This window comes from Colius striatus, chromosome 5 (genome assembly GCF_028858725.1).
Source record: "Colius striatus isolate bColStr4 chromosome 5, bColStr4.1.hap1, whole genome shotgun sequence".
Taxonomy (NCBI): Eukaryota; Metazoa; Chordata; class Aves; order Coliiformes; family Coliidae; genus Colius; species Colius striatus.
Genome location: NC_084763.1, coordinates 14449473 through 14466395, shown reverse-complemented (window position 1 = coordinate 14466395; position 16923 = coordinate 14449473).

Below are 16923 nucleotides of genomic sequence, written 5' to 3'. Positions count from 1 at the left end.
CACTTTGCCACCACTTACTTATTGTTCTAGGATTCAGATTAATATAATGTAAACAAATAAATGCACTTCTTTGATTTCTTTTCTTATAATGATCTTGATGAATTATGGTATCTTTGGCCTTTGAGTAAAAAAAGGAGAACAAGGAACCAGCTGCAGCCTTGTGAGCCATCTGTAAGCATCCTTCTGTAGTCTACTTGTTTTGGAAGAGGTTTCCTTTTTTGTGACAACATATTATTAAAGCTGATCTAACAATTATCTTGGTGGATCAAGTCAGTCATTTCTAGCACATGAAGACAAAGCCTCCCATCCCTCCTGATTCCCTCTCTGTTGCATGTAACTGCTTTCATCTGTATAATTTCCATTCCTGAGATATCTTTTTCTTCTTCCATCCAAGTGTATTTGGTTTAATGCATGTAGTCCAACTGATTATATTGGTCTGCTTTGCTGGGGCAGAGTGTTTCAGGTATCTGTTTAAAATGACAAGTAAGATGGGTTTTTAATGCCACAGAAAAGCATATCTTTTCTGCAACCACCAAACATAAACATTTTGGGATAAAACATTGTCAAAACATTGACACCGGCTTCAACCACACTGTAACTAACATCCACTAGTGACTAAAAGTTAGTGCTTGCAAAGAGAGAAAACCCTACCTTCTGTATCATCCAGTTCTGTTAAAACAGATGTAAGAGATTGTTTCTCTTTCTGCATAATTTCCAAGAGTTGAGATGTTGCACAAGCTGCTTCTCTTGTGACATTTATTGCCATGATAAAGCAAGTGATATGGGCTATAAAATCCCCCATCTGCTTTCAAAGTCTGGAACACTGGTCCTGAATCAAATGGGATTAGAAACAAGCTTCCCCTCCAGGCCTGTCCAGTGTCTGTGGCATGGTAACTGGCTTCATTTGTTGCTCTGCTTCAGCCCCGGGGGCCTATCTTAGATCCAATACTTATCTCCTTTTGTTCTTAAGCCTACCTCTTTGGCTTTTCTCCACTTTTCTCCTCAGCCCTATCCTCCCTTTTATAATTCCCTTCAGTTGATCCTCCAACCCTTCCTCACTCCCAAGGCATAGATTAACTTGCTATTTTCCCAGCCTTCACCAAGCCTGCAGTAGGCATACCTCTCCCCTCCATCATTTCCTTTGCTACAGCACCTTTTTCTTCTTCAAGTATCCCTGTTTGAATGCATTTAGGGTAACAAAGTGTATTGATTTGTTTTGCTTGGACGGAACCTGTCCCAGGTGTCCATTTAAAAATGACACAAGAGCTGGATTTGCAACAGCCCAAAGGAAAAAATTATTGCTTTTGCTACCACTGAGCATGCATATGTGAAGTTAAATGACAGTGACTGATATTGGCAGATTCATAGGTGAATACCAGTTGCTATGGTCAAGAGCAAATATCTAGAAACTGGGAAATATGATGGACATTAATAAAGTGTTATAGATAAATTTCTGCAATGCATTTATGGTATCACATTTACAGAGGATACACAGCAGATATAGCTCCACTTCCCTATGCTGTGACAGCAGTCACATCAGGAGAGGGGATGGATGATGATACATCTCAAGGGACCAGAGAATAGCAGCTGCTCCTTGTGTAATACCCATACAGCCTTTGATGCTGGAATATTAAGAGGCCTCAAAATACCCTCTGAAGACAGAGCAATAAGGTCAAACAGAGAGAAATGTTAATGTAAAAATGGAAATTAGAAGATACTGGTGACTGGAATAAGAGGAGTCTGTTTTCTTGCATGGTATTTTGCAAGCCCATAGGTGGGAGGTCTGTGCCCTGTTTCTGTGCATTCTTTGCAAAGTCCAATAAACAAAGGGCTTTTGCCTTTCATCCTAAGCTTTCACTGCCTTTTTCACTGTTTGTGTTGGTGTCAGTAGATGGGTGTGATGCCTTTAGCTCAGTTCATTATTTCCATCAATATTCCTGGACACTTTCTTTCCAGGACTTTTCATCAGTGTTGAAAAAGACCCTTCATTCACTAGGCTTCTGCTCCCAAAGACTGCCTGTCTTCATGTTCACCTCTTTATCTCATCATCAACTCTGAGAACAGGCAATGTGGGCAGAGCTGCCTATAAAGAATTTGGGACCCTATGGGCCAGCAGGAGTCAGGACATTTAAGTTAAAGTTTCTAGGCCTTTTTTGTGTCCAACATTTTATGCAAAGACAAAAAGCACTTTTTCTATTTATGTCAGATAAACTTTCTACATATTATGCATCCAAGGAAGGGCCAAGAAGATGGTGAAAGCTCTAGAGCACAAGTCATAAGAGAAGCAGCCAGGGGAACTGGGGTTATTTAGCCTCCTTTTGAGGCTGAATGGAGACCTTCTCACTGTCTACATCTACAGAAGGAGGTTGTGCAAGGTGGATGTCGGCCTCTTCTCCCAAATAACAAATGACAGGACAAGAAGAAACAGCTTCAAGTTGCACCAGGGGAGGTTTAGTTTGGATGTTAGGGACAATTTTTTCACCAGAAAGGTTGTCAAGCACTGGAACAGGCTGCCCAGGGAAGTGGTGGGGTCACCAACCCTGAAGGTATTTAAAAGACATGTAAGATGTGGTGCTTAGCAGATGTGACTTAGTGGTAGACTTGTCAGTGCTAGGTTAACGGTTGGACTTGATGACCTTAAGGGTCTTTTCCAACCTAAGTGATTCTACAATTATAGCAACATACCTTGTTAACTGCCAAAGATAGCTCCCTAGGTTTGCAAGCACTGAAGTCAGAAACCACATCTGAAATCTACATTTTTAAGAATGTCAGATGTGATTCTCCTGCAAGAGCAAGAATGCAGTTTTTTGTTTCTTTTACACAGTTGCAAAACTCATTTTTAGTAATCTTTAAAAGCATCTTCCACCTATAGTTTTGTATCATCACTCACAAGAAAAAACAAAAAAAAACCCTAAACATAAAGCAAATTCACGGTTCTGGCACGAAGAAATTCAGTCTGTCCCTGTTTGTTTGCATGAATGCCTGGATGCAGATGTTGCCTTTTCACTTTTGGAATTTCACCGATGGCTTCTTCAGAATACCTTAGAAAGCTCCTTGTTGGTTTATGTTTTTATACCTTTACTGTAGCACTAAAGCTAAAGATATGTCTCAGATTCTGAATCTTTTGTCTCGCAAAAATGACTTTCAGGTAATATCAGTTTTCTGGTCCATGTCTTCTTCTTGTGAGGTCTTCAAACAAATAGAAACTTAATTCCAAAGCTGAACCAAAATACTTTCTAATCTATTTGAGACTTTAAGCTTTACACCTTGCATCTTGTGTCAAAGAATCAAGAGCTGCTTTAAACTGCTCAGGGTTTAAACCTCGATCACATAGTTACGAGCCAGGACAAATTGTAGGCACAGGCAAAATAAGCACGTAATTAGGGCAGCAGATTGCTGGGACAGCAGAAAAAGAGAGCTCTTTGTCTATTTTGCTATGCTATTTGCTATTCTGCTGCTGCAGAAGGCATGAGACAGCCATACTACATTGCTTGAAGAAGAGGACCTCTCCAGAAGTAGCAGTGACTGCTCCTCCTCCTCTTGCTCCCTCCCCTTGAGCTGCAAGCCAAGCTCACAGAGCTTTACTGAAAATTCCTTTTTTTTTAGCTTTATCTGCAAACATTATGTCATGTCCTCACATATGAATCCCATTGGCATAAAACTGACCACAGGAATCTAATATAGAAATACCATTCTCGTACCAGAAACCTCACTGTTATACTCAAAGAAATGCACCATCTCCAGTGAATGGGGATAAATTCCAGAAAATGCTCCTTGGGACTTAATCCTTCAAAAATTCCTACGTCAAAAACTGCTCAACATGGAATATTTTGGTGAGGCTGACAACTCAAAATGAATAATGTTTCGCTTTTCATGGTTCAGAAGTAATTGCTGACATATTGATAGTTCAGCAGAAGAGATCCATCTCCCGTATTTTAAAAAGAACATTAGGTAGTCCTTGTAGCAACATTTCTATCACCTTTTTGTGCTCTTCTGGGAATGGATCAAGTTGGCTGAGTGACTCTAAAATTCCTTGATTAAATCCTTTCCATTGCAATTCCATGCAGGTCAGGTTATCTCCTTGAGTACATGATCTGTGGATGTAAATATTTCTATTACAACTCTTTCCAAGTCCACTTGACAATATTGTTGTTCACTGTTGCTTTGCTTTGCCCACACTCAGTCAATATAACAAGTTCTTTTTGCCACTTTCTATGCATTAACATTAAACTGCAGTTGTTTGGGATCATTCACAGGCTCAGAAATGCAATTATAGCCATTAAGGTCCATTGTACAGAACAAGAGGCCCTTGGAAGAAAACAACCAGCACAGGAAGGAGGGGAGTAATCTCTGGTAATAGTGATCGTAACAACCATTTCTAATCTGCAGACTCACCCTTGCATAGTTCTGGCTTGAAAAGAGCCTGCACTAAATAGCTTGTTTGTTGTAGAGACTTACTAAAATCAAAGTTTTGATTCTAACAGATTGAAAAGCTTTCTCTTATGCAGTATGGGGGACAAAAACCTCTTGCTAACCGAAGTGCAAAGCTGGGGCTGCTGGAGGGCATGAGGTGCAGGTTGATTGGGTTCTTCACCATGTTTCATTATCTTCATTCACCTTTGCAGTCACAAGTACAGAACCATCTCTCCAGTTCATAATAGCAATGGTAAGTAATACACCTGATGTGAAAAATGCCTCTGGTTTTCCTATGTCTGTGATTTTTCCTCCTGTTCATTCGGTTTTGTCTTCATTTTGGCGCCTTTATGACCCACCTAAGGGCACATCACAAACATCATTTTAACATTGCCTGATGGGTTTAGGAACCTTCTCAAGGCAATGTCAGTGGCTTATGTCAGGCAGGTTTGTGCCCCGAGTCTGCCCTAGGTGTAAGTATGAGTGCCAAAGACGATATAAAATCTAAGTTACAGAGATCCTGCTTGAAATTTGAGTCTGTTCTGTTAATCCTGTTAGCAGGGCCTGTCAAGGATAGAATTTGTTGTCCATGCCCAGTAAAGCCAGACATATGCAAGGCAGGCAACGCATGGGCCAGCCATAGCCAGAAGTGCTGACCCTCGAACACTGCAGTTACTTGCTTGGCCATATCAGCACTCTAAGCACCAAATGAAAAGTGTAATAACTTTATGTGAACACTTTGAAAGCTGGTATCAGTCTGTCTAGGTCTCATTTCTTCCTCTTATATCTCCAAGTCAGGTATCCTAATGATCCCACTGCTGCTCTCCCAAAGCCAAATCCACCTTTTGGCTCCTCAGTATGACAGTCATCGTGCATGCTTTGCTCCTCACTCAGTCTTCTTCAGCTCTTTCCCACTGGTTGTGCTGTTCTGGTGAAATAGTTTTCTTCCCCGAATGTCTTACATATACAAAACCTCTCTCCAAAATGTCCATCTACCAGTGGTGGCAGGTTCCTTTAAATAATTTCAGGACAAAAAAGAATCCTGTCCTTAAAAAAGCATGTGTGCGCATTGTCTCCCCACAGTCACAGTCCATCCTGTGAGCCCTTTGAGGAAGGGATTATCTCTGAAGCGGAAGAGGCATGGTGCCAAGAACAGTGGAGCCCTCATTTGCCCAGGGTACAGGACAGAACTGACAAAAGGCAGTCATAAAAAAACATCATAAACCCGAAATGGGGCTCCACGAAGCTGCACATGCTCATAGTCCAGCTGACTTTGATGAAGCTGACTTCTCTGGGGTTGCTTCACATCAGCGCAAACGATTATCACCCACAGTAAAACAAATAACTTATCTATGGTTTCCAAGCTATTTTGTTTGCCAATAACAAATTAGCTTCATCTTGTACTACATACATACAGCTTTATATAGCTCTTTACATAAACTGTAAAAGCTTAAATGTGAGAGGCTGCCAGACAGACATTTTGACTCCTATCTGCTAAGCAAGGTTTACTCTATTTCAGGAGCATGCCTAGGCATGCTTTAATTTAATACTGTATTTTACAGTTTGAATCTCTTTCTTCATCTCAGTAATTCAACCCTGCTTTCCCAAAACTCATACAAAAGGACCAACAGACATACTAGATCATATAGAAGGTGGATGTGTCTTCTCTAAACATCAGTAGGAGCAGATGTCTATGAGAAAGCTGTCTGGACTGGGCTACCACGCACAGCTAGTTCCTCTGAAATAGTCTCTCAGTTGCTGCCATCTCAGTCCTTAGAGACTTCTTGAGCCAGATGTCATATACACTCTAATAGCCCCTGATGTATTTGATGGCTTTTTGAGCATGTGCATGTGTAGCAGGCAAATCCACAAGGTGCCTGGCTGTTTCTTAAAAGCTCAACAGCAGCTTGACTGTCAGAAGTGGTTTGGTTTAATCGGCTTGGCTCTCTCAGTAAGTTCCAGACTTGCACTGAGAAATCTTGTCCAAAAATGTCTTTTTTTTAAAATTATCAGAGACATGCTTAATTCTTTTATAAACTGAGGTATATTCATCCAGTGTTATAACTTCGGGGTTTTTTTAGGGTGTATTTATGCTTGCCTACTGCTTATGATTAGGCTATTAGTTCTAATATAATGATGAAAAATGAAAACATGAAATGCTGTAAGGTTACTGCTTGAAATTCCTGTCTGCATGTGCAAGCCCAAAGAGGACAAAGTCTAGGGAGTAAAAATGGTAATAATAACAATTACTAAATTTGCAGGCACTCAGCCTTTCATTCTCTTTTGCCCCAGGAGGTGCAAGACTATTATGGTAACAGTAAAAAAGGCACATGGACTCTGTAAGGTATAATTTAAAATTCTACTTCTTAAAGCTATCTCTATAAGGAGAGAATGGTGTAGGCAATCTTATGTCCTGTTAGGTGATGGAACTGCGGCTGGTGTAGCATCAAATGGGCCTCCAACCCACGCACAATATGTTGGGCAGACACCTTCCATAAAGGGGTATTCGTCCATTTCAGTTGATGGAGCTACTATAGGTTTTTCTTACAAGAAACAATTCTGTTCATCATTTCCACTGCTAAACAGAAAGGATCTTCACATGAGAACTCAGTGCTGCACACCTAGAAAATGGCATGGGCATGTGGGAGGCCTGATCACACATCAAGAGGCAGCTGCCTGCTGCCTCCTCCACTGCACTCAGCTGCAAAGTTTATCCTGCGGCCAAAGGATTTGTGCAGCACAAGATGAGCCTGATGGCAAGCACCAAGCAGGCTGTGTGACAGGTGATAGCCTGCATGGTGACAGTGGAGCATGTAGAGACCGGGAATCCCACTGTTGTTCCACTGTATATTACTACTGTGAAGCTGGGCTTGTGTTGTGCCTTCACTACCTTGCTACCATCACTGTATAGCCAAATATATTGAAGAAGTTTATTTGTTGTTAAACATTAAACCCCCCTCGTGGAATATCCGAAAGAGCTTGGTCAGAGAATATTGGATTCTGACAGCATCAAGGGCAAAATCTCAGGGTGTATATATTGTCTTTACTGTGAGTGAAATGTGTTTTCATGGGGTGCATGCAGCAGTCACAAGAACATAATGGAAACCTGATAAGGTACAGAGGCTTTTTGCTGGCTCCCTGCACAAACTGAATTTCATCACTACTAAACTGTCTCACTATCAGATTGTTTACATGCATCAAAAAGTGATTCCAGACCTTGGCAGAGCTTTGACCCAGACATGAATTTGAAACTTCATGTCTTGGCTGCCAACACTTGCCTTAGACCCATGGGACACGCTCTGACCTGCTCCCTCTGTAGCAAGCCTTTAATACTAACTAGGTATAACTTTGCAAGGCTTTTGGACAACAAAACACGTGAGAAAACTGCATGAATTAGGGGCTTTCAGAGTCAAAATTTAACAACCAAGAAGAGATAAAGAGTAGCTTATACACTCTGGGAAATGTTAAGATTCACTTTTGCATTAATTCATACACATTTGCATGACTCTGCACAGACTTTTAGAACAACCTGACATTATGAGGAAATTGCATTCATTCCTGCATACAGTCATAAGAAAAATCCAGCAGGACACATAACTGTTTGTGCCACCTCATCCTAATCACAAACCAAAAGAACAGAGAGAGAAAGTTCAAGCATTCAAGCAAAACCACAATGAATCCATTCTGGTCTCTTTCAAAAAAGGGCCTTGTTGCTGTCACCTGGGAAGGGCCAAAACTTAACAAACATTACAGCTACTGCTGTCATGTCTGCCCGAAGGAGTTGGCCACATTCCTGCCACTAATCACCAAAGGTGCCAGACTGGAAATTAAAGCACTGCTCATATGAAAAGTGCTCTCCTGAATTGTCAGGCTCCTCAGTGAGATTTATTGAGATAGACACAGCGGCAGCTTTCAGAAATTAGGCCAGTGGCAGTTCTCTATACTGACACAATATGTATGTTTATTGAAGAAACAAGTGGGAATAGAAAAAGTACAGCATGCCCAAGGCAAAGAAAAGTGTGTTTGTGCTCAGCATGTCAGACAGGATACCAAAGAATTGTTCTGTGTGAACATATGACCTCTCAGCTGCTGCCAACAGCACAGAAACATGGTATCGTGCAAAGCAGCTTTCATTAAGCACCTCATAATAGAAAAATGACAGAAAATACACAGTTAATTTGTTGCACTCACTTATCTCATCCCGTTTCATTCCTCTTCCAAGCAATACCCACCTCATCCCTTTTACCTGCAGACATCTCAATACACTTTCCAAGTCAGAAGGGCAATTTTCCCTAATTCAGAGTTGAGTGTGTTCACCCCACAATGAAACAAAATCCATGAAAGAAATGAGTATTTTTAAAAGCATCTGCTAGAGTTGTTTAGTTATTTCCATTTTCCAGAGAAAATGCAGTTGACTTCTAGGAACTGAGAGTCCACTAACTGATCTGTTGAGACCATGACAGAGATTTATACTTTCGAGGTCAAATTCTCTATTAGCTCAACTCCACTGACTTTAATTGAATTCTGCAGTCATAAATTTTACAAAGCTAAACTTCACAGACAAAATTAAAATTCATTCATTCTTTGCAGAGTTGTTCCATACATTGAAGCTAACATGTGAGCTGGTTAGTTCATGTAACAGAAACATATAACATTTTCTTTAGTGGTGGTTAAGGTTGCCACAACATACTTTTAAGGCTGGAAATGAGACATAAATAAAAGTCTCACATATTCTTCACTTCATTCCTAATATTATAAAAACCCATGCTATGACTCTCCATAATTTGAAAGTTTAATTATTGACTAGGAATCAACTTTGCACAGAGGCTTTTAAAATCCTCCCCACATAAAGTCATTCTGCTGCTAGGAGATGAAAATTTGGCAATGGAATAGGTATTTTTGATCAAAATTTTAATTCCTAAACAAAAATACCCATTTCAGCTTATTTTAGCAACAAATGACATTAAATGAGCCCCCAGACACAACAGTGAGAGTGCAAAAATGGGCTCAGTTCAACAGGAGAGATTGGAAATACTCCCCCAGCCCTCCATCGACAATAGTTTATTGTCCCTTGGTCCCAGCATTGTTGTGGGAAATGGATCCTGTCTTATGTGAATCCCCACTGCACGAGGCATGAACTGAATCTCCTGTCAAGTTAAAGAGCTTTTAACAGAACTTATTATTGGCAAAAAAGGATAAAACACCTGCCATCCACGTAGCTTCAAAGGGTGACCTTCCTCTGCCAGTTCCCAAAAAGTACCTTAACAGCCACTTGCAGGAATGAAGGACAAGCCATTCATCCTGAGTGGAACAAGGTGCTTCTCAGTGACACCAAGCAAGGCTCTTCCCTCCAGAGAGAAACAGGAATTAAGAATCGCTCCTCAGTATTTGTGGCTGACATTTCTGAGGAGGACGTCATGAATACTGTTTGGAGGCACTCGTCAGTCTCTCTGCGCAATCTAGAGAGAGACAGAGACTAACCAATGGCTGCACACATCACCAGGAAACAAATGTGTGGCAGATATCTACGTTCTCTGCTGGGTCTGGACTTCTACCCTTAACCACTGACTAAGCAAGGATAATGAAGGTTGGCACCACAGTATGTTCTCTCTGGATACAGGTGGTGAGGAACTATCTATGGCAAAATCTCATTTCCAAACCAGGGCCTGTGGCCTAGGTTCTTGGGTTAGACTGGTTTTGCCAGCTAGTCTCACCCTGAAAAGCAAGATAACATAGTCTGAGCAAAGAGGAAAAACCACCTATTTTTAAATAAGTGAACAAGCATTCGTTCCCAGAGGCCTGTGAATGCATTAGTTTTATACCTAGATCTTCAGTAGAAGACTACATGCAGTCAGGACAGAGCTGTGCTTCTGTGAACACCCAGGAGACCAGTTATTTCACTGGCTTTGGAAAGGAGAAGAGTTTTTAAATGATAGCCTCAGCTCCTCCTGTACTTAAAACATAGCCAAGCTATCCACAATGCTGCCTACATTGTGACTTGCCAGGCTGGGGAGTGAAATTGAAATAGGGAAAGATAAAAGGTTAATGCATTCAAAGCAAGAGGTAGGCAAGAGGTGAGCAAACACAGTGAATCAAGCTAAGAAACACAAAGATTCTGCTTGTTTCCAAGTAGCTTCCTTTCTGGTTTTAGAATGTTATTTAGACTAAGGTGTTGGAGGCAATTTGAAAAAAAAGTATTTCCTTGATACACTCCCAACATGAAAGATCTGCCACCTCTCATGCACTGAACCACTGGGGAACTCTAACTCCCATGGGGAAATGTGCTCTCAGATGTACTATCACTGACAAACACAAGAGAACCTTCACTGAATTTTGAGTGGAACTTTAGGTGAGGGCATGACCAGTCCTGCTTCACGTGCATCTATTTCCCACTTACTTGCAGAACATGGGGAAAGAGAAGCAGTTGTGCTTTTTTCCCTCACTTTAGTTCTCACTCCCTGTGCTTTTTAGATCTCAGTCACCATAACTCTGTCTCCACATCCATCTCTCTGGCACTTGGCAGAGAGGTCCTCCAGTGTGCCAGTTCACCTATGGGGACTTAACTTGCATTGTCACTGCAGTCAGGAAAACAATCTGAGGAAGCACTGCCTATAACAGATAACAGCAGGTACTAAGAAGACTGGGAATAATATATGAAAAAGCTTGACAAAGGAAGCAAATCCTACATGGTGGTTTATTACCACAACAGAGGAACTGATCCTGCTTAAATATCTTTTTAACCTGCTGGAAAAGGAGGGCAAAGGAAGCTATATAGAGAGCAAAGAGGGAAAGTTAGAAAGCTAGAAAGACAGAATGAAGAAGAAAGAAAAGAAGAAAGAATTCTCCTTGCAATGAGAGGGTTTATTAGAGAATTGCAGCCATTAGCTATCACGGAGCTTCTGGAAAGAAATTCTGCATCAGACTTGTAGGCAAAAGTCCCAACTGACATTAAGCAAGAGAGGTCTCAGCCACTTCAGACCAGCACAGGATCTGCCCCCACATGGACCATAGACTGACCTTGAGAAAACCTGAGCCTCTCCAGGAAAGAGGTGATTTTCACTTTCATCAGTCTTGTGTTCCACCTAGAATCTTGTGTGTTCCTCAGACCTTGGGAGAGCTCCTCACTGCCCACTGAACTGGCAGAGCACAGCAGCAATGCTCAGGTCTACCGAAGAACAGTGAATCAGTGGATCAGCCCGCTATGCCTACGTTTATTTTTGAAACGTCCATCTGTACATTTTTACAGTGTCTCATCTGCAGTTGTGTGCTCATATCAGTGTTTCGACTTTCTCTCAGCATGAGAGTGTATTCAGATACAAAAAGCATCTCAGAACGTTTTCCCACAAGCTGTTGAGAACCTCTGCTAACTTCATGCCAGTGGCACTTCAACATATAAAACAGGAAAGAAAGAAAGAAAAATGAGGTTTAAATCACAAGAGAGGCTGTGATGGGAGACAATGTTGCATTAGCACCAGAGACAACTACTAAAAGCTTGTCAGCTTCTGATTAACAAGCTTAGTCTACATTGTGCATACTGTGAATTATTCCTCTCATCCTAGGCTCTTAAAAGTACTAAACATACAGAAATGAAGTTAAAAGGGGACATGAAGGCCCTGGTTTTTGCCCTCTTTTTGCATAGACAAGTTCAATGGGACTTTCATGGGGTAGATCAACTGCCTGGTGTCCTTTAATTTGATACTTTTTTACAGTTTTGAGAGCAGTATCATGATATAGGTAAAACATCCATTCTCTCACGCTTGATTGGCTTAGTAATCTAAGTAATAACATTGTTCCATTAAAAAGCAGTAAAGATATACAAAGGCTGGCATTTCCCTGATCACATACTGCTACTGTTAGAACACTGAAAAGACCAAATTCTTCTGTAGACAAAAAAATAAAACCTCTCAGTTTTCTGTATTGCTGCTGCTCCCTGAAATTTCCTTCTGACACCAGTCTGATGGTAACATAATTGAGCAATATGCTCCACAGGAGAAGATAACAAAGAATCAATGTCTAAGCAATTTCAGGATCATCTCTGGATTTGATGTCTGGCTGATTAGTTTATATCATAACAGTTCCTTGGTCCTATTTTGAGCATCTTAGAGAAGAGCACTTTGTAACACAGTTAAAATGCTTTCCTTGTCAGACAGAAATCAATATCCAGCAAGGCAGCAATGACCTCCCTCAAATTTTGTGAGGCTCACTACAGGAGCATTTAAACTATTAATCCTGGGGAACCTACTGCAAAATTTAACAGTAAACAGTAAAAGGAGCTTCTAACAATTCATCCATTGAATAGAAGATTGCCTATTCCTCCTTCCTTCACCCAGATTGACCAACTCTGTATGGCTGTGCCTATTTGATTTGGTTCTGAGAGAAAACAACTCTCAACACCTGTGTGTCATGGAGCCAGGCCAGGCAAGCCACTCCTGAGACCATATTCTGTGTATAGCTCTGTTACACTCTGCAGATCTGCATTCTAACTTACCTGTATTCTTATATCCCTGGACTTCATTCAATTCACTCTCTTGCCTAGCTATGCATAAGAGGAGCTGGACCTAGAAAATCTTAGTGCAGTTGTGCCCCTACCTTGCAGGGCCTTGCCTTTAATACTGCAAAACAGAATGCGTTCAGAAAATTCCTCACTCTCTTTTCCTACTGCACCTCAGTGGGACACCAGCTGGCTATCAGATTATTTCCCAGCCCTGGCAAAAGCCAATAAAGGAAAGAAAAATGAAAGCAAATGAAGAGAGGAATCTGGTCTGAGTCAGGCATAAAGAAACTCACAACAACTTGAAGAAGAACCGCTCTGTTGATTTAATGGACCAAAGATTATTAATCTGGAATGATGTTTGCACAGCAAAGTGTTCACAAGGGGAACATTTCTACTCTTTCTCCCTCTTTACCAGAATGGATCAGGAAACTCTCCTGCAAATACTGCAGGATTAAAAATAGGATTCTCTTGCCTGTGATCAGTCAGGAACACTTTATCTGTGGCAGCAGAAAATAATGAATGCTGGACAAAATATCACATGAACTAGGACTAAATGTTCATGATCACTCTTGTTTAGTACCAATTGTTTTAAATGATCCAATGGGTCACTACAATCACTGATGGAATGGGGAATTAAAAGTATGGTTGAGTCACTTGTTTGAGAGATAGGTACACAGATTTACCTATTTAGTGCTCTAGGACAGGCACTGAGAAACTTTGTACTGCTTAGAAACAGATAGATCCTGTTCTTTTTCCTCAATTGCACAAATGGTTACACTCTGAGCTAATTAAACTGGATAGTAATTACTTTTCTTGTTTTAATGTGCCCTCAAAACAGTACCATTGTATTTGCCAGACTGGTAAGTGCTTCAAGAAATATTCCTCTTTTAAGCTGCTGGTGTCAGAGGGAGGTCCTGGGGGCTTCCTCCATTGAGCCAGTCCACATAAGACCAGCCTTTCCTCAGGTAACACCACTCTGTCTTCAGTGCGTGTTTGAGTGGAAAGGGAGTAACAATCCAGATTTGGGTTATACCTGTAGGAAAACCACTTCATCCTCATCAGTATTCGGTTACAACTACATTTTCATACTAGCAAACTATTTAAAGCAATACAGAAAACACCCCTCATGCTCAGTACTGGTATCTTAGTCTGTGTTCCTGCTAAGGAGTGCCTAATAAATACTTAGTATTTCTCCATTAATTCAGATGCTTTAATTAGTTGAGACAGCTCTTGGAACAGGTATAGCCCTCAAGAGACCAGAGGACGACTACTGTAGTTCATTCAGAATAGTCTGAGGGAAAGCTCTGCTTTAGGAAAGGCATTCAACCACATACTACAACCCACACCAAACCTGGCTGGTTTAACACTTCAAGGTGGTCTTTTGGCCACCCCAACCAAGCCTCACAGGACAACAACCCTGAGGTGGTTGTTTGGTAACCCTGGCTGAGCCTCACCGGGCAGCTAAACTGGGGTGGTCATTTGGCCACCTTGCCTGAACCTCACTGGCCAACCACCCTACACAAGCCTGACCAGGGAACCACCCTGGGATGGCCATTTGGCAACCCCAGCCAGGCCTCGCTGGGTGGCCACCCTGGGGTGGTCATTGTCCATCCTGCCCAAGCCTCACTGGTTGACCACTCCATGGTGGTCATCTGGCCACCTCAGCCAAGTGTCACTGGCCACCCACCCTAGCTGAGCCTCTGCTGATGACCACCCCAGCCAACTGGCAAGCTTGAGGTGGTCTGTTGGCCCCTCTGGCCGAACTTTGCTGGGTGCCCTGCCCAGGGTGGTCAGTTGGCCACCCTGGCCAAACCTTGCGAGCTGCCCACGCTGCTGAACCTCAGTGCTCAACTGACTGCTAAAAAAATATAATTAGGGCTTCCTACCTGGGCAGAGATAAAATCAGCCTGTTTCCAGTCAGCTACAAAATGTGTATCCCTAGAAATGCTTATGGCCACATGTGCCTTGGGAGAAAATGTTATTATTCTCCTTCTGTCTGAGACATTCTGTGCCTCAGCAAGTCACAACTTCTGTAACATCCTGCACTCTGCAAACCCTGTGAATAATAGATGTGCTCTGAGGCAGAACTTCTGCCAGGGGTGCTCCTCACATCACTGACTTGTCTGTCAAGCTGAATTTTTGGTGCAGAAGGGCTCTTTCTGAGAGATGAACAGAAAATCCCACACAAAGCACTGAACCTGAGACAGCTTGTTTTCAGTGAATTCAGATCTTGCTGCTGAATGATTTTTGTACAGCTGAGGTGTGAGTGCTTCATCAGAGACCAGAGCCTGAGGGGTTGTCTGTCCCCTTACTTCTGACAAATGTGAACTTCTATGGGAAGTTTTTCAGCAGCTGGATCAATGCGTCTCTTCTGGACAGGGGCTTTGCTGTCTACAAGCTGCCGTACTCAAACTGCTGCCTTTCCCTGTTTGAGACTTATTTCTTGCCCAGCTTCTCCCTTTCTTAAAATTCATAGGAATATCTGGTCTCAGAACCCGGTGCCTCTCTTCAGGCTTGGCAGGAGTTGCTCAATGTGTTCAGCAGTGACTGGGATGGGCGGTGAAGGATGCACTGATGTGACTGCACGAGCTGTGCTTCCCTAGGGAAGCAGACTACAAAGTCTGGGGCTGCATGAAACAAAACCCAGCTCTCCATAGCTGTTGTTTTGCAAAGAAACTATGAGAGTGAAGATGAAGCAAAAACCAACCAGGGCTGGCCTTCCAGGCTCACCTTCTCTATCCTAACTGCACTCAGAGAGGGATATCCACCCGTTTGGCATTGCAGCAGCACAGGCAGCAACCAAAGAAAGGGTCAGCATTGTAATCCATTTTAATGAAGAGTGAGATCTGCAGGTACGGCACTGCTTATGCAAACAGGGAAATGTTACTGCCTTTCTCCATCTAAACACCTCTCTGGCCATAGCCTCCCTGAGAGCTCAAGAGGGGCAACAGAACTGCTTCTGGAAAAGCACATGGCTATGAGGCATGTTCCTGTGTGGTGGCTGGAGCTATCTGGTGTCTTCTGCAGGCAGAAGGTTAGCAGTACAGAAACAGTTACAGATAAGGCAGTGCAGAAGAAGTACCAATGTACCTTGTATGAAATACACTGCAGAGTTCAAATGTAAAGCCAAAGGGTTAGTACAGGACTGGAAAATACAACACAGAACTTAATCTGTTTGATAGTTTTCCTGTGCTAAATGAGAACAAATGGATGAAGAAAACAGGCTCCCAGACTGCAGAAGGTAAAAGGACAGGAAGAATGCAAATGAACATTGAGTTGTCAATAATAATATATATTAAATATCACTAACAATCAGAAATAAATTGTAAAATGGACACTAAATAGCAGAGCTGCCTAAAGACAGCAGGATACATCCCTTTCATCTGCCAGTCTACATTTGATAGTCATAACTTTCATGGGAAAAAAAAACTGTCAAGTGCTCAACAGCCTCCAGAAAATCTACTGCAACTACTTGCTTCGTATCTGTAGACAATTGCCATCACTCAGAAGAGCTTTGCAATGATGTAAATCAAACACTAGGTCATAGGAAAGAAGCCAGATTTTGAATGTACTTACACAAAGATGAGCAGAAATTCAACATTAAGTTGTTGCCACTGTACATTAATATACAAGACAAAAACTGTCCCCCAAGTACAGCCCCAGCATTCTTCCTTTGAAACTGATGTAGAATTTGGCAAGATTTTCAAACCAGTTGCTGAAAGTGACACACAGAAGTACCTGAAGGCCCGGCTGGGTTATGAGCCCTGGGGGCCAGAGGCTACTCTGACAGGCAGGGCAGGGAAGAAGGCTGAGTCTCTGCAGGAGATCATGGCCCCTCTTTTGTAGGAAAGAAACAAGTAGGGCCACATGATGGCACATTGTAAAATCATTTGCATTAATTTGCATGAACACAAAATCTCTGCAGATCCCTAGACCTTGCAGACTGTATTAAGAAGCTATCACCAGCTGTAACCATCTTGCATCAAGAAAGGTATCATTTCAATGAAATACTAATT